This window comes from Carassius carassius, chromosome 26 (assembly GCF_963082965.1).
Source record: "Carassius carassius chromosome 26, fCarCar2.1, whole genome shotgun sequence".
NCBI lineage: Eukaryota > Metazoa > Chordata > Actinopteri > Cypriniformes > Cyprinidae > Carassius > Carassius carassius.
Window position 1 is genome coordinate 22,440,528 of NC_081780.1, and position 26,405 is coordinate 22,466,932.

General features: G+C 38.4%; 1 protein-coding gene, 1 long non-coding RNA gene and 1 pseudogene across 1 annotated transcript; all 3 read left to right on the forward strand.

The window, feature by feature from the left end:
* Positions 1–26,405, forward strand: part of LOC132106083 (gastrula zinc finger protein XlCGF49.1-like) — a 473,864-nt gene that overhangs the window by 209,496 nt on the left and 237,963 nt on the right.
* LOC132105363 (gastrula zinc finger protein XlCGF8.2DB-like) lies at positions 9,331–10,336 on the forward strand (annotated as a pseudogene).
* On the forward strand, positions 19,316–21,826 carry LOC132106190 (uncharacterized). The gene is made up of 3 exons (XR_009424061.1): positions 19,316–19,464; positions 19,542–19,714; positions 21,713–21,826. It is a non-coding gene; the product is annotated as an uncharacterized LOC132106190 (long non-coding RNA).

Below are 26,405 nucleotides of genomic sequence, written 5' to 3' on the forward strand. Positions count from 1 at the left end.
ACGCGCATCAATACGTATCCGCATGTTTGAACACACACATACATCTATATGAAGGACATGTTGATTAATTTAAGGTCAATCTTTATTTAAATTTCCCTGATTAGTCTTTTGTATTCATTTGGTTTCAGTCTATAATAACCGCCCAAAACAAACAATATTCATTCATTCTTTATTGTTAGGTTTGCATATGTTTACATCTACAACTCCTCTTTAAATTCATTGTTACTGATTTGGAGTGCACACAGATAAGTTACTTTGTATTTGTTACGAACATTTGTTTCTGTTTTGAGTTTAAGTTTACCATTGACGTGTGGCGATGATCCTTAGACATGGTCCACTGCAGCCGCATCCTGGTGTGGCGAATATCAAAGTCTGAGCAGGAACAGAGAATTTAAGCATCAATGGTTCTGCCCAGATATACCATTTTTTGAGGTTGCCCGGGGAGGAGAAAAGGTTGATGTCTTTGAATAATTCATTTAGTTGGTTGTACATTTATGGTATTTAATTAATATTTAGTTTTTCTTTATCTTGATTAATTTTTGTATTTATTTGATTTTGTTTTATTAAATGTTATATTTTGAATGTGACATTTCATTAGTTTCCCTTTTCATTTGTAATGGGCCTGTTTGAAGCTGTTGCTTCGTTCATTTGGGGGGTTAGTTTTGTTGGTTTCTGTCAACTGACCACATTTTTTTATGAACTTCATTTTTGTTTGTTGGTTTATTTTGTTATAAGATTTATGAGTTTGTAAAGATGGTTTTGCTGGGTGGGTTCAAATAAAGACCCATCTTTCAGTGGAAAACTTGTGTTCCTTGTTCCTGACTTTTCGGTCCCTCACAGGTCTACATGCCTGCTAGAGCACCAGTTCACCACTAAACACACTTCATTTCAAACCATACAGGCATTTCATCGTGGGTGCTCTAGCTTCCATTATTGTGTTAAATACATGCCGTGAAATGGTTAACTGGTTCACAACATACTGACTTGCCACACATGCAGATCCCATAATTCCAGCCTGGGGTGCCATATGGTGCTCCTCGCTTGGGACAATATATTCCTTCTCAGCGGAATCCGCCATGGAGGGGGTCGACAACAGATTCATGAATTCTGGAAACCACAGCTGGTTGAGCCATTTCGGCACTACCGGAAGCACAGTATACCTCTCCTCTCTGATCTTTTGCAGCACTAGTGGCCTTATTTTGACTGTGGGGAATGCATATTTCTGACCCGTGGGCCAGCGGCTCTACAGCGCATCCCCTTTCAGGGGAGCAGTCACCAGCGAGAAGTATAGCGGGCAGTGGAGGTTCTCTTCTGATTCAAAAAGGTCTATCTCCGCTTCGTCAAAGGGACTCCAAATCAACTTTACTGTTTGGGGTTTAATCTCCATTCTCTGTGTACAGTGCCCTCTCTCGACAGTATGTCCACGCTGCGCTTCAGTCTGCTCGAATCGAAAGAAGTACCCGATCTACCCACAAGAGCAGGCGTCCTGCCAAGCCCTGCAGTGCGCCCGAGCGCATTCTTCCCTGGCGATTGATGTATGCCACCACTGCCGTGTTTTCCATTCGGATTAGAACATGGTGGTATTTCACAAACCGAAGAAAATTCTGCAGCACCAAACAAACAGCTTCCATCTCTAAGCAATTAATATGCCAGCATTTCTGGTCTCTCGCCCACATGCCGAATGCTGGTCTGCAATCACAGAGGTCTTCCCAGGCTAACAGTGACATGTCTGTGGCCACCACTATCCATCTGACACCCTGCCCAACACCGCACCCTTTTCATATATAGCTGTGCCGAACCAGAGCGTCAGAGCCTTGAAACATGAACCCATTATGACAAGCGCTTCGTCCCCTCTCTCCACGCCTGCAGCGGGACTCGGTCCTGTAACCATTGTGACGGGTCTTCTGTTCTTCCTGCTACTGCCGGCCAGTGGTTGTGGTTGGGAGACTCATAAAGTGAACAGTGTGCACCTGTTTTCCCCTCTATAAAGCTTAGGCTCTGTTGGCATGAGTGTGGCTTGCTCCGGGTTGCGTTTGTTTGAGTTTGGCCTCTGTTTATTACTTTAAACTTGGTTCTGTCTAATGCTTTAAGTCATGTGTCTGACAGAAATTGTTTGGTCGTGTTGATTTATTGTTTTATTAATTTTACTATTTGTGTTAATAAATATCTTTGCTGCAACTAAACCAATTTGTCATGGCTTTGAGCCGGTCGTGACACTATAGTTGCAACGCCCTCATATGCAGCCAACCCAACCAGCAGGCGCCATTAGACCAAGCAGTCTTTGAAAGCATTTTTAGAGGAAACGCCTTGCCTTGTACAAATGAGGCCAGAGTATTGTGAATGGACTGGTTTCTTTGCTCTGATAAGCCCGTGATCATTGTGCGATAGTCCAAAACTATACAGAGAAAAGTAATTGACTGGCAGGGCTGAAGAATGCTCTTTTGCATGTTCACAGACAAAACAACTTCTCGATTGAGCGATGATCAGCCAGTCGTCCAGATAGTTCATCAGGTGCATTCCACGAAGTCTCAGGGGTGAAAGCTCTGCATTATTATGCACACCGTAAACGTAAAGGGGGGCCAGTCCAAATGGTAACACATTGAATTGGTATGCAACACCCAAATCTCAGAAAGCACCTGTGACAAGGGGCTACCTGAATGTGAAAATAAGCATCTTTCAGATCCACAGCTATGAAATGATGCCCGGGCTGAATGTGCACGAGGATCTGCTTCATCCTGAGTGCGTGTTTCACAAGCACTTTGTTTAGTGGTCTTAGATCTAGAATGGGACGCATGCCCTAATCTTTTTTTGGGACAAGGAAATACTGTATAGCCCACATTTCATCTGCTACTCTGGTACTATCTCTACTGCCTGCTTGGCCATCAGGAAGGAGATTTCTGCCTGAAACAATGGTGCGCTCTGTTCTGACACTTCTGACATGATCCCACCGCCAAAGCGGGGAGTATAGCTGTGCTTTATAGTGTTGATCACCCAATCTGACAGTGAACGGGAGCACTGCCCATGTGCTCAAGTGGCTCAATAACAGAGACCGTAGTGTTCGCTGTGGCGAGGGCTGTGTGCCAGTCACTGGCGAAACACCACTGCTTAAAAGAACGAGAGGTGATGCATCCACGGCGCGTTGCATGGGGACATCTGCGTCTGAAAATTTGGGCTACATTGAGTTTCCGCTTCGCCAAACATCCCCCGAAGGAGAGGTTTCGCTTATTTCGCCAGCATCTTCATCTGCTTTAGTGCTTCTGTATACTTCTTAGAAAAAACCTCCACCTCAACTCCAAAAAGACCCTGAGTTTTGAGACCAGTGTTTTGCGACCTTAGGGAGCGTGATGGATTGTAGCATGATAGAAGATTAGCCTGACCAAAAAGTGAACGTTGCTTGATTGTGCCATCCCAAAGAATCACACAATAGTTTTAATAGAGCAGAACAAGCTACAATTTTAGTTTTAACATTATTTCTTCTTCAGGGATTTCCCTTTAAATACAATAAATATCAGCTTTATACAAAGTGATCCATATTTTGTGTTTGACCACTGAAAAGTTAGCTCCAAATTATTGCTGTCCTTTTTTTTTTCTTTTTTTTTTTTTTTTTCTGATAACAACCATGACACCACATCCTATTTTAAGGCATTAAATAACTAACTAAAAGCTAACTTAAAAAAATGCTTGAACATACATCAGCATGGTAATAACCAGAGTTGCACATATTTTTTTCAGCCTGGCTCTCATAAGAGAACCTGGAGATTTGGTTTGGGCCTCACAAAAAAGTTATACTATTGCACTTTAAAAAAATAAAATCCAAAGTAATAATATGTGATGATCAGTGTTGGGTATAGTTACTTTGGAAAGTAGTTAGTTAGGTTACAAGGTTACCATCAATTAAAAGTAATCAGTTATGATACAGCGTTACCTCTTCATAAAAGTAACGCGTTAGAGTACTCATGCGTTACCAAAAATTAAAAGCCGTTTGCAGCAGCTCACACATGACGGACACAGCCCCCGGCCCCTTTAAATGCACCTAGAAGTCGTGACTCCCGACAATGAATAACGTCAATCATCCGACTAAATTAACACTGCAGGATAACAATAACAGGAAAGACAGTCAGCAATAGGCTATTCCACATGGCGTTTTATTTATTTATTATCACAGAACATATTATTAATCAAAATTCGCACCTAACGTACCCAGCCTGGCTAGCCTAGGCTACTGTATATTATGAGCACCACAAGATAACTCCTGATTTTTCTTTAACTTTAAATAATGCAGTTATCAAAGTACAAGTATGCTTACTTGTAAACACAACCTTAAACAGGCTTGCAGATTTAAATCCATTTAGAAATGATGAACAACCAGCCAGCCAACAATCTAACAGAAATTAACAGCTGCCCGTCAAACAAAAATGATAACAAACCGAATTAAATCGTTCACTGCCACACAGACAACACGTTACCCACAACACTGGTGATAATACATATTAAAATCAGCAGGCTTTTATTTTGGTGCGTTGCCGGCAAGGAAGTATATGTATATGCGCTTCCGGATTTAGCGCTGCTGCTGATTAAAGGGTAACTAAACCCCTGGTCAGAGCCTGACTCCACCCACTGGCAATATTTGAAAAATGCTGAAAATCCAGCACTAGTGGCAGAGCACAGCGGAGATAGAGGGGACGAACCGAGGGCAGGGCTGAGCGGCAGGGGGGGGGGGGGGGGGTTGTGAACCTGAGACCCGCAGTGACGGATTAATTGACAGCTGCTGTCAGAGTCGCTAAAATGGAGAGTGACTGTAGCAGTGTTGGGAAAGTTCACTTTCTACATGAACTAGTTCAAAGTTCAATTCACAAATTTTGAATTTTCAAACAGGAAGGTTCAACAAACAAGTTACATGAATAGTAAAACCCTCAAGACCATTCTACTAACACAAACTGTGTTAACCAGGCTGAGGTAGGAAATTAAGGTTGAACTTGAAAGTGCAATATTCACAGTGCAAAACTTTTAAACATTATTAAGTAACTTTAAAATTTTTTGGCTTGTTTGCCCAATGAATAAGTAAAAAAATAAAAAAAAACTTAAAGGACGGATGTACCTGAAGTGCGGATTTTCTTTTTGAAAGCTGGCGGGCAAAGTTTGCACAGAAAAGTGAGATTTCTCCCATTCTCACCGACCTTGTCATAAACATCATAAAATTATTTTAAATGATCATACGCCATCTTGCTACATGCTGCTTTTTTTTTTTTGATGACGCATCACGCATGCGGCGGACGGCGGTGCGACACTGGTGGCTGGTGTTGCCAGATTGGGTGTTTTTCCGCTACATATTAAGACCCGTTTACGGTTTGTTTTAGCCTGGTTTTTGCCTGGAAGGCTCTATAGAAATCTGGCACCCTATTGAACGAAGTTAACCTGAGAGAGCGTGCCGTTCACAGACACCAGAATGAAAGAGTTGACAGTAACGTTCATCAGGCAGTAATACAGCACGTTCAGTTCACGTTCGCCCAAAATATGAACGAGTTCATGAACTATCGTTCAATGAATGCGTTCAGGCACAACACTGGACTGTAGTGACGCAAGTAGCTTTGCAACTGCGGTCTTAACTGCCACAACGCGTCGCTTTTCAGTGCGAGCTGTGTGGAGAAGCCCATTTCCACCTCCATTGCGTTGGAGAAGCAATCCCGCGTAAAATGCAGTTTGCACACTCTAGCTCTAGACAGGAACTGGTGGTCTTCCAGGCTAAGTGCATGCAACCACTGGCGCCTAATTTTCAAGTCTGCTGGAAAACTATGCAGTCCAGCAGTGCTGTTGCAACCAGCAACACTACACCTACGTACCATCCTGACCACTGTACTGTAAATCTATGCTTACTTGAAGCTATCCTAACTGATGCAATACTATGCTACTAACTAACTATGTTTCTAATAATATTAACGTTACACTAACAACTATACTAATTAACTACATAGGCTACATGAAATAATCTAAATAACTATATAATTAATATGCTAAATAGATGCTTTAATAGTCTATCCTGGTCGTTTTCAATACTCTCAATTCCACCTCCTGACTCGCAACTGTGATTTTGACAGAACAAGATGGTTTTATACTGCCATGGGCGTGGTAGCTCGTGCCAAGGGGCGTGGTGAGCTGGAAACTGCTTACGTCACCTGCCACCTCTTACGTCACTTGCCACCGCAAACATCCAATAGGAAAAATCAACTGCAGTAACCACCGTTCAACCAGAAGAGGGCAGCACTCAGACGTTTTTACACCATATATTGTAGAATTAAAACACTTTATACTCAAATGTCAAAAAAGTTACTCGAATCAATGAACAACACTAATAATGCCCCATTCTTACAGATCATTGACTAAAAAAAGGTTTAGGGTTTAGTTACTCTTTAAAGAGCTTCAGTGAATTAATATCACAGTTTTGCATGGTGCTTTTAAAACTGCATGGGATGGCCTATATTTATGTTTTCAGATTGTTTAGAAATCTTATATAGTGCAGTTTGTTGATCTAAAATGGTTATTGTGCATTCACATCTGGCAACCATGTCGGTATGCAAATGCGCCCATTTTTACAGCACATTTTTTATGTTGGGTGTACCTGCGCGGACCGCTTATGTGCACCCCTGGTAATAACTAACTAAAATGACAGAAACCATCTGCTCTCTGCTCTCAGTTTTTAAGAACATAATATTGATTTTAGGATTCATACATTTAAATATACTTAAGTACTAGTAAAACAATATATTTAAAGTTTGTAAAATACACAAGGTTGTCTATGAAAGCAGCAATAACAATTCAAATGTAATTTGCCAATGTGTTTTATTCATATCAGATACACGCAGTGTAGGTAACTATAAAGTTCACCCTATTCTTCTCCTAGTTAACCAGCCATTTACCGTATTTTTCGGACTATACGTAACACCTGAGTATAAGTCGCATCAGTCCAAAAATACGCCATGATGAGGAAAAAACATATATAAGTCGCTCTGGACTATAAGTCGCATTTGTTTAGAACTAAGAACCAAGAGAAAACATTACCGTCTACAGCCACGAGAGGGCGCTCTGTTTTCAGTGTAGGCTACAGGAGCACTGAGCAGATCAAGATCATTTATAAAGGTTTTTAAATGGCAAAATACAATAACATACATGCATTTGTGAATCCGAATATCAGATATAGTTTATGACATGGTAAGCAAGTGTGTATCTTAAATATGGAAATACTAAATAAAAGTGATACGTCCATCAAATAGTGTTTTTGTGGCTCTGTGAGTCACGAGACAAGCATGATGATTTGCCATAGAAACTTTCTAAAATGTCACCTTTAAAAAAAATAATAATACTATAAAAAAAATAATAATCAGCTAGTTAAATTTATCAGTTAAAGGGTTAATACCCTGGAATAAGAGCATCTCAATTAAAATTTCAGTGCAATTTAGTTTGACTTTATTAGCTGTTTTGTTTAATTAAGGGAAATATAAGGCTTCATGTCAAGAAAAAAAATAAGTGTGTAATACGAACTGCAATCTTGTATCATTCCTGACCCGGTTTAATTGTTTAATTGGAGTTGATAAGTTACATTGACTCCTATGGTGGGAACAATCTTCTTTTCAAAAAAAAAATTCTAGATTTTGCATTAAGATATTTCAGTATTTATGAGTCCACAAAATTTATATTTTGTTCATATGCTACCAGATGAGACTAAACATGAGTTTTGTGTTGGAACAATACAAATGCTACAGATGTGAAGGAGGAAGTAACAAAACCATCCTGTACCTGTTCGGTCCCAATAGTCTTTAATCAGCTAATCAGTCTTTAATCCCTACTAATAAATCAGATTATTTATCAAATTATTAGTACACTTTTACTCAAAACTCACTTTAAAACCCGATAGAGTGTTTGTAATAACATCCTTTTGATATCACGCATGGAATTTGGTCGTTTACTTTAGTAAAAATATGCTATTTAGAGCCTTTTACATTGCTGCACAAGTTAGCATTTCAGATGTAGATTTTTTATATTTTCTATAAAAATGCCCCAGATCTCAAGAAAATCTCATAACAAGCTTTACTATCGTAATCGCGGGTTTATTATTCAGATATTTTGTGGTACAGAGGAGTATCAGTGTTGTTGTTGTCAGATATAAACACGGAATTGTACATGAACCATGTTACACGATGTGACATTGTCCAGTTATGAGATTCTAAGATTGAAAAGGCGAACGTCCAATCAGAGTCTGTCTGGGTCACAGCTCGAGTACATAGGACTGCACACACACACAGATCGCTGGGAGAGGCTTTTTATCATCAGATCGCGTAAATCAGTGGAAAATGTATAGAAATGATTTTGTCTGAAGAAATATGAAGTAAACATCAGTAAATATATCCATATATCTCCGCAGATATACATCTTTGGTCTATAAATCCTTATGGACGCTGTTCAGTGAGTCTATGTGAACACAAATAAACCGCTGCAGACTTGACTGAATATGAATGAGTGGTGAATTTCTATTCAAAATGTGGCATAATACGGATTTATTATTTTGCACTCCTGACATAAATCACTAAATAACTGTCACTGCAACAATGTTTTATCAAAACATTGGTCAAATATCGAAGCTAGAGTCTTTAAAAATTCAATTGATGCACAGTTTGTCCAGATCAAGTAAGAGAGTGATGTTTAACGTGCTGTGAAAGTGAAACATTAATAAACTGGGGGCCGTAGCCAATCCTTGACTGCAAAGGGGTTAAACTTATAAAAATAAGCAAAGAGTGAATAATATTAAGAAGATACTTTGGGATTGCAGGAAACACCTGCTTCGGTGGCTTAGGGGGGTACAGGATCTAACATAAATTTTCGAAAAAAAAAAGTGAAGTGACATTCAGCCAAGTATGGTGACCCATACTCAGAATTTGTGCTCTGCATTTAACCCATCCGAAATGCACACACACAGAGCAGTGAACACACACACACACACTGTGAGCACACACCCGGAGCAGTGGGCAGCCATTTATGCTGCGGCGCCCGGGGAGCAGTTGGGGGTTCGATGCCTTGCTCAAGGGCACCTAAGTCGTGGTATTGAAGGTGGAGAGAGAACTGTACATGCACTCCCCCCACCCACAATTCCTGCCGGCCCGGGACTCGAACTCACAACCTTTCGATTGGGAGTCCGACTCTCTAACCATTAGGCCATACTCCCCCCAAGGTTTTGGCCATACTCCATTTTGGTTTTGTCTATTGTCTTAATGCCATTAAACCTTGGTTAATGTGTATTTGTCTCTTCTCACCTTAGATATAAATGCACAGAGTAAAGAAATGACTGGGGAAAAATTTTATTGCTCACAGACCGAAAAGTCTTCCCCTCGAAAAAGAACTCAAAAGTCAAGAAGTGGAAATAATTTCACTTGCCAACAGTGTGGACAGAGTTTCAGTCAACATGGAAACCTTAAAGTCCACATGAGAATTCACTGGAGAGAAGCCATTCACATGCCCTCAATGTGGAAAGAAATTTGATCAACATGGAAACCTCAATGTCCACATGAGAATTCACACTGGAGAGAGACGTTTTACCTGCCAACAGTGCAATAAAAGATTTAACAGAAAAGGAAACCTTAACATCCACATGAAAATTCACACTAGAGAGAGACGTTTTACCTGCCAACAGTGTGGAATAAGTTTTACTGAAGAAAAAAGCCTTAAAGCCCACATGAGACTTCACAAGGAAAAGAAGCATTTCATCTGCCAAGACTGTGGTAAAAGTTTTAACCAAAAAGTAAACCTGAAAGTCCACATGAGAATTCACACGGGAGAGAAGCCATTCACATGCCCTCAATGTGGAAAGAAATTTTATCAACATGGAAACCTCAATGTCCACATGAGAATTCACACTGGAGAGATCCCTTTTACCTGCCAACAGTGTGGAAAAAGCTTCAACAGAAAAGAAAACCTTAAAGTCCACATGAGAATACACACCGGAGAGATACCCTTCACCTGCCTAAAGTGTGGAACAAGCTTCACTCAAAAAGCAAACCTTAATGTCCATATGAGAATTCACACTGGAGAGATTACTTTTACCTGCCAACGCTGTGGAAAGCATTTCATTAGGAAAGGTAGCCTTGAACGACACATGAGAACGCATACTGGAGAGAAGCCTTACACATGCTCTCATTGTGGAAGGAGTTTTACAATTAAATCAAACCTTACTTCCCATGTGAGAATTCACACTGGAGGGAAGCCTTTTGTATGTGGTCAGTGTGGAAAGAGTTTCAGATTCAACGTGTCTCTTCATCGCCACATGAAGATTCACTCAAGAGAGAACTGATTTATAGGTCATGGGTGTGGACAAAGTTCCACAGGCAACCCTTGAGGTTCACATAATAATTCACAGTGGTGAGAAGACTTTCACACATAAGGAAATCTTAACATTCATATGAGGCTTCACTTTGTAGAAAGGCATTTCACATGTCTTTAGTGGGAAATAAGTTTCTCTTTGCAGAGGCCTGAATCATAATTTGCAAACTCATTCGGAAAATAAACTGCAGTGTTTTTCTGCTTAAGAATAGCATGTGTGGTCATTATACAATGAATTTGATCAAACAACAAATAGCTTTTGAATTTGCTCTTACTGTGCGTTCACACCGCCACCGCTGAGATCGTCAAAAATCGCTCTGGCCGCCCTGCTAACAATGCTGCAGAAAGATTTGTGGATGCTCTGACATGGATCAAATACTTATCTTGTAATTAAAGTGTCCGCAAAGCAAACAAGCTTGTTGATCTTGTGCAGACTAACCACAATGAGGGTAACATTATAAGCTAACCTTATTAAAAATTTGTGGTTGACTAAGTATTAAGATCCTTTACCTAATAATGTATGAAGCACTTTAAAAATACTCTGATGCAAGTAAAATTCCTGCATTGAAAATGTTACTTAAGTAAATATAATCAAGTATAAACATTACTTAATGTATGTATAATCAGTGAAATTTGTTTAAAAGGAAACTGGGACTACGGTACTATTATTTATTATATCATTAGATTATTATTCCTATAACGTTACTGCATATCAGCAACTCAACAGGAACATGGACACCTTGGTCCACGTATAATTTTTTTTATGTCCCTGTATGCAAACAGGGACACATCATAGATTACTGTAAACCCGCCACAGAAATAATCATCCTGTCCTCCATTTTGCTTGAGAACTATTGTGGTTGGAACCAACGTTTAAAGATATTCGTGCTCTGATATCCTCTCAAGCGGTGGACTTCTAAATTATGATTGGTTGTCGCCGAACCGCATCATAGCTTATTACCATAAAGTTGCCCTTATTTCAACTCTACTCGATGCTCAACGTCCAAGTCACTCACATTAAAAATGAATGACTTCCGGCCATTTTAATGCTCTCAACAGTGGCATTGTGAATGCACAGTTATGGCCAATATGTCACAAAGAGCTTGCTTAGTTTTCTATCATTAGAAGCATCTATAACATGGTTAACAGCTTAACTTGCTGCTGCAGCGGAGTTGGATCTTCAAATTGGAGTGTGAGCTCCCAAATAGGGCATGACTTTCTCCCATTGACAGACAGGCACATGACACACATGCACAATTTCCCCCCCCAATCCAGTGCAGTGCAAACTCCACCCCACAGCTGATTCTAAAGATTTTATTGGTTGTGTCTGTGTGTTGATTTCTTACACTATGCTACAAAAAATGCTAACCCCTAAACCTACCCCATACCTGACACTTACCTTAGCAAGTGAAATTTGAATGCACAATGGGATTGGCGCTGAATAGAAAAGAAAGTTGCAGTTCAGGAGATAAGCAGGCAATAAATTTTCATTTAAATGTTAATGTAATATGATAATGTGATATGAGATCGCCGAGCCGGCAGTTCCATAACCCCCCAACCAGACCTCAACGGTCAATGGGAACTTTTTAGTCCCTTGCAACTGGTGGCTTGAGCACGGATCCGCCCCAGATTCTGTTGGTATCTGGGTTTGCTTTAAATGAAAAGATTCTGAGGCATGGACTGTTTAGGTCCCCCTAGAATAGCGGAAGACCCTGCGTCCATTTCCATTTTTTAACCTTATTGGCCAGTGTTGAGCCCTTGCATTATACAATAAGTCTTCAGTATTCTTTTGGAGAAAATGGTATCCTTAGCCTTAGTGTCAGCTACTAAAGCAAAGTCTTGTCCCTTCCTCTCAAGAACCATCATTGCAGGGGCTTAATATGTCTGGAAAGTAGCATGTTTGGCAACACTTCATTTAACCCTAACTGATGCAGTGTGTAGCTATTTATTTCTCAAACAAACATGTCAGACTCTAGAGTTTAGCTCCAACCCTGATCACACTTACCTTCCTGTGATTTTCTAATGATCCCAAAGACATTGATTAGCATGCTCAGGTATATTAGATTAGGGTTAGAGCTAAACTCTGCAGGAAAGTGGATCTCGAGGTCCAAATTTGAGGATCCCTGCTCTAGAATGACAATGCAATGATTAATCGGGCTCAAACAGTGACTGACCAGCACAAAGACTGGCCACCAAAGAGTCCTGGAGTTAACTGCACTGAAAGTCTTTTGGATGTGTTGGAGTAGACTTTATCTGTCAAATGTTTTTTTTTTTAATTGCACACGCTTATATTTAGTTGAACCGCCTTTAGCTTTGCTTATATTGTGCATTTGTTGTGGCAATGTTTCAATAACATATAATGCAACATCACAAGATTTGTTTCAATCAAGAGTTGCATTCATTTTTGGCCTAGATCTTGTACTGACAATGAGAGAGCCAGCTTTTGGATTCAGAGGTTCTGTACTATTTTGGAAGGCACCCTAACAGGGCACCCTACTGTATAACAGTAAAAACACAGATTGCTAAAATAACATCTCAATGGCAGGGAAACCATTGGGTAATAAATGTCAGAAAATGGCTAGGAAAAAGTGTAATTCATTTGGCAAGATTTCAAAATTGAAATTTTCCACCAAATCCAATTCTTCATTTCTATCCCTAAAGGCATTTGGGTTCCTTGCCACTGTCACCATTTGGATTGCTTAGTTGGTATGCCAACTCAGTATTTGGGAAAATTATCAACTTGTTTGCACAGACAGCACTGAATAAGAACTTTAATGAGCAGGGGTGCGTTTCCCAAAAGCAACTATGGTTCTGTCGTTACCAATAGAGTTCAGAGGAACTTAACATTTAAGTTGGCTAATGATGCTTTTGAGAAACTCACCCCTGGATGGTTGACTTGGCTAATGATGCGGTTTTTTTTTTTCTTTTTTTGGTCTATGGACAAATATTTTCTTTATTCCTATTTTCTGCTTATGTATTTTCTGACAGTCAAATAAATGATGGAACTATAATTGTGTGGTTTGAATGCGTGTACTGAGAAATGTGAGTGTTTATAGTTTAAGAGAAGGAAATTGCAAAGTAATAGTTCATTGAGGTTTGAAGATTTTCATCCCTTATTTGCAATGTTTATTTAAGAAGAAGAGACAGCAGAGGAACAACAGCAAACACCCAGATGCATCTGAATCTGACAATGAAGTCAAGTTTGGCTGGAGTCTGATCCCTCTGACATTAGTTGTTCCTTTGATGATGGCACTGACAATGAGTACATGAAGGAGACTGTGGATCCTCAATGGAATTCAAAAGATGAGCAAATTATCTGGTCAAGTTAGCTGTGATGCTGCTCTTCTTTCCTACCAAGGGTTTGATCCTGGGACCTTTTTGGTATGCCACTACAGAAGAGATCGGCCAGAATCTTCTGTACAATAACAACTTACAGAAAGTGCATTTTGTCACAGATTGGATAGATGTATGCATGTGATAAAGTCACATTAGCTGCCACCATTAGGGGAGCAACACAAACACACACACTCCTACTTTCCTCATTCATTTTCCGTACCGTTCACCATTCAAACCATTGTGTACAATATACAAATATACAATAAACAACATTTCTCAAGAGCAATTTTTGAAGGTGACGAAAATAATACATCTAAAATTTTACTTGCAAGGATAAGTATACACAGAGGAAAGCCTAACTACTATTAGTGCAGCAAGGAGGCTTTGCCAAATTAGACAACTTCAAGCTATTGTTCATTGTAGACATTACTATCCTTCAAACAGGTTATTTTTGCTTATTTAGCCGAACGGACTCATAAAAAAATACATTATCATAATCTGTATTAAATGGAAAATAATCACTTCATCCAATGTTTAAGTGAATAAAATAGCCTTGACAGCAGAGTGCTACAACTTTGTTCTCGCTCACCAGACTTGTGTGTGTGTGTAGATGATGCAGAGTTGCAGGTTTTGGCAACAAAACCCATCCAATTACTACTCAAAAGCAGTTGCATTTTGCGGGGAGTTCCCTGGTAAAAATCACAGTCTGGGGGGTAAAATACAAGTTTTTCAATGGGGTTCCTCTGGTAAAATTTGCATGGGGTTAAATATCACCTTATTGGGGTTGCTCCAACCCATAGACATGAAAAACAGCCCACAGCAACAGTGTAAGTAGCCCAGCTGGCCACACTGAGGTGATGAAGAGGAAAGTCAAGTCAAGTTACCTTTATTTATATAGCGCCTTTAAAAAAATACATTGCGTCAAATCAACTGAACAACATTCATTAGGAAAACAGTGTGTCAATAATGCAATATGACAGTTAAAGGCAGTTTATTATTGAATTCAGTGATGTCATCTCTGTTCAGTTTAAATAGTGTCTGTGCATTTATTTGCAATCAAGTCAACGATATCGCTGTAGATGAAGCGACCACAACTAAGCAAGCCAGAGGAGACGGCGGCAAGGAACCGAAACTCCATCGGTGACAGAATGGAGAAAAAAACCTTGGGAGAAACGAGGCTCAGTTGGGGGGCCAGTTCTCCTCTGACCAGACGAAACCAGTAGTTCAATTCCAGGCTGCAGCAAAGTCCGATTGTTTAGAAGAATCATCTGTTTCTTGTGGTCTTGTCCTGGTGGTCGTCTGAGACAAGGTCTTTACAGGGGATCTGTATCTGGGGCTCTAGTTGTCCTTGTCTCTGCTGTCTTTCAGGGATGTAGAAGTCCTTTCTAGGTGCTGATCCACCATCTGGTCTGGATACGTACTGGATCCGGGTGACTGCAGTGACCCACTGATCTGGATACAGACTGGATCTGGTGGCTATGGTGACCTCGGAATAAGAGAAAAACAGACTAATATTAGCGTAGATGCCATTCTTCTAATGATGTAGAAAATACATAGGGTGGTATGGGAAGTGTTCCCGGTTCTGGTTTACCTAGTTAATGCAGCCTAAAAATCCTTTAACGGATTTGGATATTAAAAGCATATTAGTATGTTATGTGTAAGCCAGGTTAAAGAGATGGGTCTTTAATCTAGATTTAAACTGTAAGAGTGTGTCTTCCTCCCGAACAATGTTAGGTAGGTTATTCCAGAGTTTAGGCGCCAAATAGGAAAAGGATCTGCCGCCCGCAGTTGATTTTAAAATTCTAGGTATTATCAAATTGCCTGAGCTTTGAGAACGTAGCGGACATAGAGGATTATAATGTAAAAGGAGCTCATTAAAATACTGAGGTGCTAAACCCAGGGCTGTATAAATAATAAGCAATATTTTAAAATCTATACGATGTTTTATAGGGAGCCAGTGCAGTGTTCACAGGACCGTGCTTATATGGTCATACTTCCTGGTTCTAGTAAGAACTCTTGCTGCTGCATTTTGGACTAGCTGTAGTTTGTTTACTAAGCGTGCAGAACAACCACCCAATAAAGCATTACAATAATCTAACCTTGAGGTCATAAATGCATGGATTAACATTCCTGCATTTGACATTGAGAGCATAGGCCGTAATTTAGATATATTTTTGAGATGTAAAAATGCAGTTTTACAAATGCTAGAAACGTGGCTTTCTGAGGAAAGATTGCGATCAAATAGCACACCTAGGTGCCTAACTGATGACGAGGAATTGACAGAGCAACCATCAAGTCTTAGACAGTGTTCTAGGTTATTACATGCAAAGTTTTTAGGTCCTATAATTAACACCTCTGTTTTTTCAGAATTTAGCAGTAAGAAATTACTTGTCATCCAGTTATTTATATCGACTATGCATTCCATTAGTTTTTCAAATTGGTGTGTTTCACCGGGCCGCGAAGAAATATAGAGCAGACTATCATCAGCATAACAGTGAAAGCTAACACCATGTTTCCTGATGATATCTCCCAAGGGTAACATATAAAGCGTGAAGAGTAGCGGCCCTAGTACTGAGCCTTGAGGTACTCCATACTGCACTTGTGATCGATATGATACATCTTCATTCACTGCTACGAACTGATGGTGGTCATATAAGTACGATTTAAACCATGCTAATGCACTTCCATTAATGCCAACAAAGTGTTCAAGTCTATGCAAAAGAATGTTGTGGTCAATTGTGTCAAACGCAGCACTAAGATCCAATAAACTAATAGAGAGATACAACCATGATCAGATGATGAGAGCAGGTCATTTGTAACTCTAAGGAGAGCAGCCTCAGTACTATCCTGCTAGTACTATAGTACTAAATCCTGACTGGAAATCCTCACATATACCATTTTTCTCTAAGAAAGAGTATAATTGTGAGGATACCACCTTTTGTAGTATCTTGGACAGAAAAGGGAGATTCGAGATTGGTCTATAATTAACTAGGTCTTTGGGGTCAAGTTGTGGTTTTTTGATGAGAGGCTTAATAACAGCCAGTTTAAAGGTTTTGGGGACATATCCTAATGACAATGAGGAATTAATAATAGTCAGAAGAGGATCTATGACTTCTGGAAGCACCTCTTTTAGTAGCTTAGATGGTACATGGTCTAACATACATGTTGTTGCTTTTGATGATTTAACAAGTTTATACAATTCTTCCTCTCCTATAGTAGAGAATGAGTGGAACTGTTCCTCAGGGGGTCTATAGAGCACTGTCTGGTGCGATACTGTAGCTGACGGCTGAATGGTTACAATTTTATCTCCAATAGTATCGATTTTAGAAGTAAAGTAGTTCATAAAGTCATTACTGCTGTGATGTTGGGAAATGTCAACACTTGTTGAGGCTTTATTTTTCGTTAATTTAGCCACTGTGTTGAATAAATACCTGGGGTTATGTTTGTTTTTTTCTAAAAGAGAAGAAAAGTAATCGGATCTAGCAGTTTTTAATGCTTTTCTGTAGGATAGGTTAATTTCCCGCCAAGCAATACGAAATACCTCTAGTTTTGTTTTCCTTTAGCTGCACTCCATTTTTCGGGCTGCTCTCTTTAGGGTGCGAGTATGCTCATTATACCATGGTGTCATAATGGGTTTCCTTAACCTTCCTTAAGCTTAAAGGAGCAACTGTATTTAAAATGCTAGAAAAGAGCATAGTTTCTGTTACATCATCAAGTTGTTTTGAGGTTTTGGATATGCTAAGGAATTTGGATACATCAGGAAGTCTTTTGTGTTAGAAGTGATGGAAGTGATTTACAACTTGCACCATTTCAGCAATAGATAGAGGATTTCTTTGCCTTTACTTGGGGTTGTGCTGCTGGCCGCTGTGTCGTTTCGTCTCCTTGGCTCGCGTTGAGAGGGGAATCCCGGCTGGGATTCGCTGTTGTGTAGATGACATCTGGGGATAACCTTTTCCTTGATTGGTTGCTTGACTGCCCGGTGATTTTGAGAGATTCAACAGCTCTTGCCTTGACGGTGGACAAAGTTTCTTCTGAATCCTCTCGTTTGCGCGGCGTGAGCTTTGGAGATTCTGTCACGGAAAGTTGAAGTTCTTTATGACTTGCAAGCACGCGGATGGCTAGAAGCCGGCTAAACTTCCCATATCTTACACACATTTAACAGCACTATCTGTTGACAGTTATAAAAACCATACATAAAACATTGGTTATAGTTGCACCGTTTACCTCGAGCACATCAAACATATACACCGTTAGACTTTTCTGTAATTTCTAAAGTTAGTTACCATATATCAACCAGTATAATACTGTAAATTCTCTTTACAGTTCATAACTATAATTCCCTTTGCTTCATGGGAATTTTCTGTGACATTAAACACCAAATACAGTGATTTGCTGTATTTTTAAAAAATAAAGTATAATACTGTATTTACCACAACGGCCTATTTGGCGCTATTTGGATCATCAGGATTTGCTTTACGATTTAGATTAGGAACCATCAAGTGCAGGGTTGAAGTTTTGCCCGAGGAGAGTGATCAGTTGACGATTCCGGAGAACATAATAAGAGCTGTGTCCAAGGACAGACACCTTGCGAAGATTTTTTCATCCCCGTGAGTAAGGAAGACGAAGAACAAGGAAAGAACAGCAAACAAGCAAAGTAAATATGCGTGTGACTGTGTGTGCCTGCGGTTGTCCGCACCCCAATTTTATAGGTTAACATTTTTCAGCATTGGCACTAAAAAGTGAGATAAACCTAAATTTTTATAAAAACAAAAACTTTGTGAGTTGAATTTATTGAATTAACCCCGCTAACAACATTACGAAACTGTTATCTGTAGGGAAGTTACCAATTAAAATAAAATAAAAAATTTAATCGAGTATATCAGTTTATTAAAACGGAGGTATTAAATTGACGTTGGCCTAACACAGTTGGGGAAAAAAAGCATATCTTTTTTTCTTTTCTTTTTTTTTTTTTTTTTTATTTAAACTCTTTTTTTTTTTTTGTCAGTTTTGACATTTGGGTCGACAGGGTGCTTTACGAATTAGATTAGGAACTAGCATTGAGTGCAGTTGCAAGTTTTGCTCGAGGCCAGAGCTCACGGTTCTGGAGACTGGTTTCTTGTCAGCATTGGGGCTAAAAACTGAGGTAAACCTAACGTTTTATTTAAAAAAAGACTTTGTGAGTTTTTTGAATTACCGATTAAAAGCAAGATTTTTTTTTTATTGAGCATAGTTAAGCTTAATGTTACATTAAGAAGAAGTTAGTTAATAAATAACGTTGGCCTCTAACTTCAAGTAATATCATAGTGTTTTTTACGTTTAAATGGTTTAATTTAATTTTTTTACTTAAATTTGATCTTTTTCCTCATTTTTTACATTTGGGTCGACAGGGTGCTTTACGAATTAGATTAGGAACTAGCAGTGCAGTGCAGAGGCCAGAGCTCACGGTTCTGGATACTGTTATCGGTTTCTTGTCAGCATTGGGGCTAAAAACTGAGGTAAAGCCAACGTAAAAAAAAAAAAAAAAAAAGACTGAGTATATTGAATTACGATTAAAAACCAGATTATTTTTTTTCCGAGCAAAGTTAATCTTACATTTAAGACGAATTAGGCCTAGTCTATTGTGAATTACATGAAATGTTATTTTAAGCTGCATTTTAAACATGTAGTAATAATAGGTCTTTTTGTGTTTTAAAGACAGCTACAACAAAGGCATCCATCCAGAAAGACATGAGCCTTCCAGCCACACCAAGACTCATAATCTTGGTAAGAGAATATTTTGAGGAATGTTAGTGTACTTCATTGAGTGTTTGCCTTTTAAACATTTGTATTTTTTTTTTTAGGGAACACATTTCTCTCTTCCACAAAGTGGATGGTAAGCATTGAGGGAAAGGTGGCCTAGGTTTTGGATGAGCACCTGGGATTTGCAGGTGCCTTATCTGTATTCTTCAGCTTCTTCTACATTTTCAACATTGAATACCAGGACTGCCTGTGCAACACTGGAACTCATACAACGGTAAGTACCTCTTCATTTCATTTCTTTTTTTTCTGTTAATTCAAAATTTAACATGTTTAGTTGTCTGTTTAACTAAATCTCAAAATTATATTATGTTTTTCACTTTCTTGTAGCTGTAACTAGCCAGGTACCATTATATTTCATCTGCCAAAATAAATTAAAAAAATTAAAAATTCCAGAAGATAAAATTATCTTGTGGAATTTAAGCAGTCCTGGACAAACAAAATTTTTGGATTGTTTTGGCAGATAAATATAATTTATGAAAACACTTTAGAATAATTGTCTGTCATTTTTTACGTAACTATGCAGGGTTAATAACTAATATGGAAACAAGATTAATAAGTAATAGTAAAGTAGGACTGAGATATTTTTTATTAGGTAATCAATAATTACTCAGACACAGGTTAATGTTGTGATTAGTAATTAATTTAGTAAAAAGGTATTTCATAATTAGTATTTAATGGGGCCAATCTCATTCAGTAATTATTGATTACCTAATAAAAAATATCTCAGTCCTACATTTACGATTACGTACTGATTAGTTATTCTTTTTTCCATGTTAGTTATTGGTAGTAGCTGTAGTGATACTGTAGAACTACTCATTTGTCCTGCTTTACTTCCTGCAGTTACCTAGAAAAGGCAGTTCACTCAATAAAAATGAAAATTCAGTCATCATTTACTAGCCCTCAAGTTGTTCTAAACCTGTATAAATGTATTTGTTCAGCTGAATGCAAAATAATATATTTTGAAAACAATTCACTTCCATAGTAGGGAAAAAACGATGGAAGTAAATGGTGCCCCAAAATGAAATAAATGATGACAGAATTATTTTTTTGGGGTGAACTATCCGTTTAACGAAAGACCATTATTCTAAAGTGTTACCTAAAACATTTAAAAATGGGGAATAAGGGAAAAGAAATCTAAAATGCCTTTTTTTGCTCATGGCTTAAAGGCAGGGTAGGTAAAAAATGTATAAACAACTTTCTTCCAAATTTGTTTAAACTTTCTATATATATCAATGCATAATTAAAATGTAAGTACTCTGATAAAAAGAGTATAAAAATCGAGTGACTCTAGACCGTTTAATCTGTATTAAACACAGCTCATTATTTCCATTCGGGACGAAACATAGGATTGGCTTAGGCGACTGTCACTCTCTCGCAACCATGGCAACCACCCTTTTGCCACACATGACCTGCCCACTTGCGCGCGCACGTTTGATTTGAGGAATTCAACAGGCACGGATCCTAGGAATACCAAAACAATGGCAGAGAAACAGCAAGCAAAATTCACAGTACCGGCCTATGCAGTTAGTGAAGGCAAACCAGGCAATAAAAAGGAAGACAGTAACAGTACAAGAAAAGGCAATGAACAAAAAGTCTTTGGATAAACAAAGAAATAAAACACGAGTTAATATCGACGTGGCTTTCCAGCAATGGCGAGAACTGAGGGAACTCAAGGGGCTGAAAAGTGATTTCCAGATTTCTGCTGGACAGGTAAATCTTTCTTTTTGTATTTTGATCATACATATTTTTTGTTTATTTTTTCATGAAGCATGTGTCATTAGCACAAGAAGCTGCATAATATAGCTAACATAACATTACTCAGCGAGCCGTAGTAGAGACGATAAATAATCTATAGGAGCCCAGAAGGGAGGTGGTGGAGTGAATGGAAATAATGAGCTGTCTTTAAAACAGTCGTGAGAGGTCTACAGACACTCGATTTTTATACTCTCTTTTCAGAGTACTTACATTTTAATTATGTATTGATATATAAATAAAGTTTAAACAAATTTGGGAAAAAAGTTTTTTATACATTTTTTACCTACCCTGCATTTAAGAAATACAGCACACAGACTCAAAAAATATTTAAGCCTGTCTTTAAGATTCTTTTGTACTTTAATTGTATAGTAAAATTCATTTTCCTTTAAATTTTATTTATATTAATTAAGAATTTGATGTTTTTTTTTTTATTACATTCATTTTCTCTTGCTTAAAGGTTTTTCTTGAGGATAAACCCAGAGGAGGGAACAAAATGCACCGCCAAAACCGGAGTGAGTTGGAAGACAGGGGACGTTGTGAAGAGGAAGACAACAGTAATCAACAATAGAGTGTCATCCTTCCTTCGCCACCTAATGGAGTTTGAGTGGAAAAACTCGGACTAGGTGAGATGCTTCTTAACAGGACATGTACTGTATACAGACACTTTTCAATTTGAGGATACTAATGCAGTTTACTTTTAATTCATCCTGCAATAATGGTTACAATGTTCTTTTTGATTAAATTGTATTGAGGTGATTCAGTAATATGATGATTTTGGAGGATGTAGTTTGTGCTGTTACTATTATGTACAGACAGTTTTCTATTTAATATCTATTCTGTTAAGTTAAATAACAGAAACACCTCTCTGTAATATGGAATCAGGTTCAGCATCACTACAAAGTACATTCTTCAAAATATTCATAGCATTGAATCACCACCTCCCTAAAACAGTTTCAACAAAAACTAAACATTTCATTTCACATCTTCATGAAGGCATTGCAGGACTGGATTAAACCGCATGTGTTTTGTTAGGTGTACCTCAAAGTGTTAACCAAGTGTATAAAATACTGTTTAACCATATGATGAAATTTTTAGAATTTTTTTAATTAAATTCTATCTGTGTAAATGTTTTAATAAATAAAACTGTCTATCTGTGTAAATGTGCAAATTTTATGACTAACTTTGTCATTCTTACCTAGAGGGACTTCTGACAGATTCCTTGCCGTAATGGAGCATATTCCTGGTTGTTACAAGTAATCAAATATGCCAGGTTTATTGACTTCCAAAGAAGATGAGAAACTTGAGTACTTGTCTACTTTCAGAATTTATAGGCTTTAGACATTTATGTTTTAGTCATGTATATGAGTATTTTACACCAAATTTACAGTATTCTTTAGTGACTTATTTGTAATGTAATTTCCTATGAATTTAATACTTTAATGCACATTCAATAATATTTTATTTTGTCAATTCTTTAATTTATTGCTTTGTTAATGGATGTAAATGTTAAATCCAGTATACAGACAAAGGACAAAAATTGTTGCACTGTCCCAGCATTGTATCTTTACATGTGTTTGTTCTTAGTTAATATACAGTTCTATATGCAGAGTCCAGATACTTGGTTTTAAAAACTATTTTCTGCAGTGTTTTTGCCATTGAATGCACTCTAATTGCTTTTATACATGTAAATTCATGCTCTATTTTATTTAAAATTATTTTCTGAAAATAAGATATGAATTGAGGAAGTTTTCAAGTGAACTTTCACACATTTACATTTTCAAGTTTAAGTATTTGCAATGTTTTAAATAAAGAATTTTATGTTTCGTAATAATTGTGTCTTTTTGGACTAAATCTCAGAACTTGTGTATGATAAAAATGATGTGTAATTTTAATTTAGTAAGAATTAATGATTGATTAGGATTAATGTACTGTTAACCAAGGTCTTTTTACAGTAATGGTACTGTATTATGATTACAGTATCATGTAGTTACTGTAAAACATGATTACAGTAACGTAGTTAAAACTAAAATGCGGTTATTGTACTGTAAATCTCAAATATAGTAACTTACTAGCAACAGTGTTGCCAGTAAGTTACTGTAAAAAACCCTTGAAAAGTCTAACAGTGTATAAGACATATTATGTGTGAATATAGTTAAACCTTCAGATTTCTTAATGGTTGTCCTTTTGAGATAGTTTGTTGAAAAGTTCAGTTCTTTGAAAGATTCTCAAGCAAGCAGGAAGCAAAGTCATGGGTCTTTGTGTTGAGGTCCACTAATTATTAACGATTCCTGTAGCGTTTTCATACGTTGGGATCATGTGATGCTGTTATACACAGGGTCCTTGTATCTTGTAAAAAGAGTTAATTAAATCAGCTCCTTTTTAGGGACTCAGGATGTCGAAGTCCCATTAGTTTTCTCATGAGCGGGGGAATTTGCAAATGTAAGCATTTTTAGGTACAAAATAAAAAATGTAGACTTGCAAGAACTAAAAAAGGCATTGGAGATGAATATGTGCAGGATAAAATAAGGTATTTTTACAGAATTATATTTTGTCATTTGTGTAGCAATAATTAACCTACTGCTGCTATTGGAAAAACCTAGTTGTGTAGCTTATTTGTTATGTTTTTATAGGTTAATCAGAAATCTTCTGATCTTCGGATCTGAAAAAAGCGCAAATTCAAGACATCTCTTGCTAAATTCCAGGACAATGACAGAATTGCTGCTATTACACAAAGCCAACATCATGCTCCTGACAGCACCACATCAACAGTTGGAGATGCATCAGTACTTGTTCCTGCTGTCGTCAGAAAGAGTAATGGATCTCGAATGTACAACAAGCGAAAGTACTGCCTATATTGTAGATCAGCGGCCCAAAAAATATCTAGACACTTGGAGCGTGCTCACTTAAAAGAGATTGAGGTTTCAAGAGCATTGAATTTTCCAGAGGGATCCCATCAAAGGAAATTGCAGCTTGAATTTCTGAGAAACAAAGGAAACTTTGCACATAATGCTGAAGTTAATAAAACAGGGTCTGGAATTCTTGTTCCCTTCAAACAACCAAATTCAAACCTAGCAGTGTTAAATCTAAACCTGGAAAAACTAGAGTTCAATCCCTCTGTGCGTTTGCTGAACCGGCACCCTCTGCAGTTAGTGAAAGTGTTTGGAAGGTAGTGAGCAACATGACACAAGATGATATCTCTTTTGAAGTTATAAATGATCTCTGCATTATGGAGTTTGGAAAACATCTATATAACAGGCTTGGAGCCGATGTTAGCAAGCATGAATATATTCGTCAAAAGATGAGGGAGCTTGGTCGGCTGCATTTACATGGTAGAGAGGTCACACCACTGCAAACTATCAAAGATTATGTCACACCAGAAAACTTAATGCTAGCAGTTACTGCAGTAAGACACAGCAGGTTTCAACGAGGAAACTGCAAAAATACAAAACTGCAACACTTGCTCTAAAGCTTGGACATGGACTTAAAAATGTGTCCATGCTACTTGAAACCAATGCAATGATGAAAGGTGATAATGATGGTGCAACAGCGGCTCGCTGCTTTCGTCAAGTGTATGATGCCAGGTGGAATGAGCTCATATCAGCCAAAGCCTTACAGGGCCTCACAGAGTCCAAGTGGAATTCCCCACAGCTGTTACCTTTTACAGAAGATGTAAGAACTCTGCATTGCTACCTGGATGACATGCAGTGCCAGTTCTACAGTGACTTGTGTATGTAGCACAATGTAGCTCTCTCTGAGCTAGGGAAAAGTCTCTGCAAGCATTTTGTGAGACTTTAAATAAGAGGTAAAACAGGGCGGAAGGTGCCTGTGCTCTTAACCCCTGCGATGGTGGATTCCCTTAAATTCGCTTGTGGAGAAGAAAAAAAGAATGTGGACTGGCTGAATACAATCCATACATGTTTGCACGGCCATATGCAGTGTCCCACTACAGAGGGTCAGATTGCATTTGTTACTTTGTGAAAACTTGTGGAGCCAAGAACCCTCTCTCACTCACCTCTACAAAGCTCAGGAAGCATGTTGCTACACTCTCAAAAGTACTCAATCTGAATGACACAGAGCTTGACCAACTGGCAGATTTTCTTGGCCATGACATCAGAGTCCATCTCCAGTGCTATCGTTTACTTGAGGGCACTCTCCAGCTTGCAAAGATCAGCAAGATTCTCATGGCCCTTGAGCAGGGGCGTTTATCAGAGTTTAAAGGAAAGACCCTAGACTATAGGTACCAATGCCTTTTCATTAGACAAATATAAGTAAATGCAGATATTGTTTTTCCAGTACACGCTGAAAGATGGCTTTTGTTACCTGCCTTCTTTTTATTTTAGAGACAATCCTGTGTGACAAAGAAATCCAAGAGGCCTGGCTTGAGGAGAACATGCCAGGTATATATTTCAATACTTGCTGTACTTGTAGATGCATGTCTGCATCAGTTTTTCCTGTCTGAGGTATTTGCTTCCAGAAAGATATAATTTGAGTTTCAGTATGATTTGTACTGCTCTTTTAACAGAATTTGGGTTATCAAAAGGAATGTTACCTTTCTTTACTAAGTCAAATCCTAACTCCTTCATGCTTCCACCTAGAATGGGGTGTAAAAAGCTTTGAGGTAATATAAAGCAGCAGCTTCTGAATTCCTTTCCATCATCATAAATTAGGCTGTGTTTATCTATTGTCGTGTTTCCACCGAAATTACCCGGAACATTTATACCAGGAACTTTTTTCCCCAGGAACTTTTTCCCCCCCAGACTTGCTTTCTGCGTTTTCTCCGCCGTCTAAAGTACCAGGAAGATTAGGCAAATAGACTGGTGACATAGGTCTGCGCACGTTTCTCAAAACAAAGTACGCTGATTTTGTACGTGCATCCTCGGTAGTTCAGACTTTGCTCATTCGACTCAGGAGTGTGATGTCCGCGACGACGTAAATCCGGTAATTCTGCAAACAGCAGCGTACTTGATAACTTCAGTCAGCTGACCTTGGCTACTGCAATTTTCACTTTGTAAATTACAATGAAACAAAACAATGCTGCGTGAACTCAACCAATCAGGATGTTTAGCCCCCAAGTCCCGCCCCTGAAAGTTCCGGAACTTTGAAAAAGTAGCACCTCGCCAGCAGGGATTTTCTGAGGGACATTTTTTTAC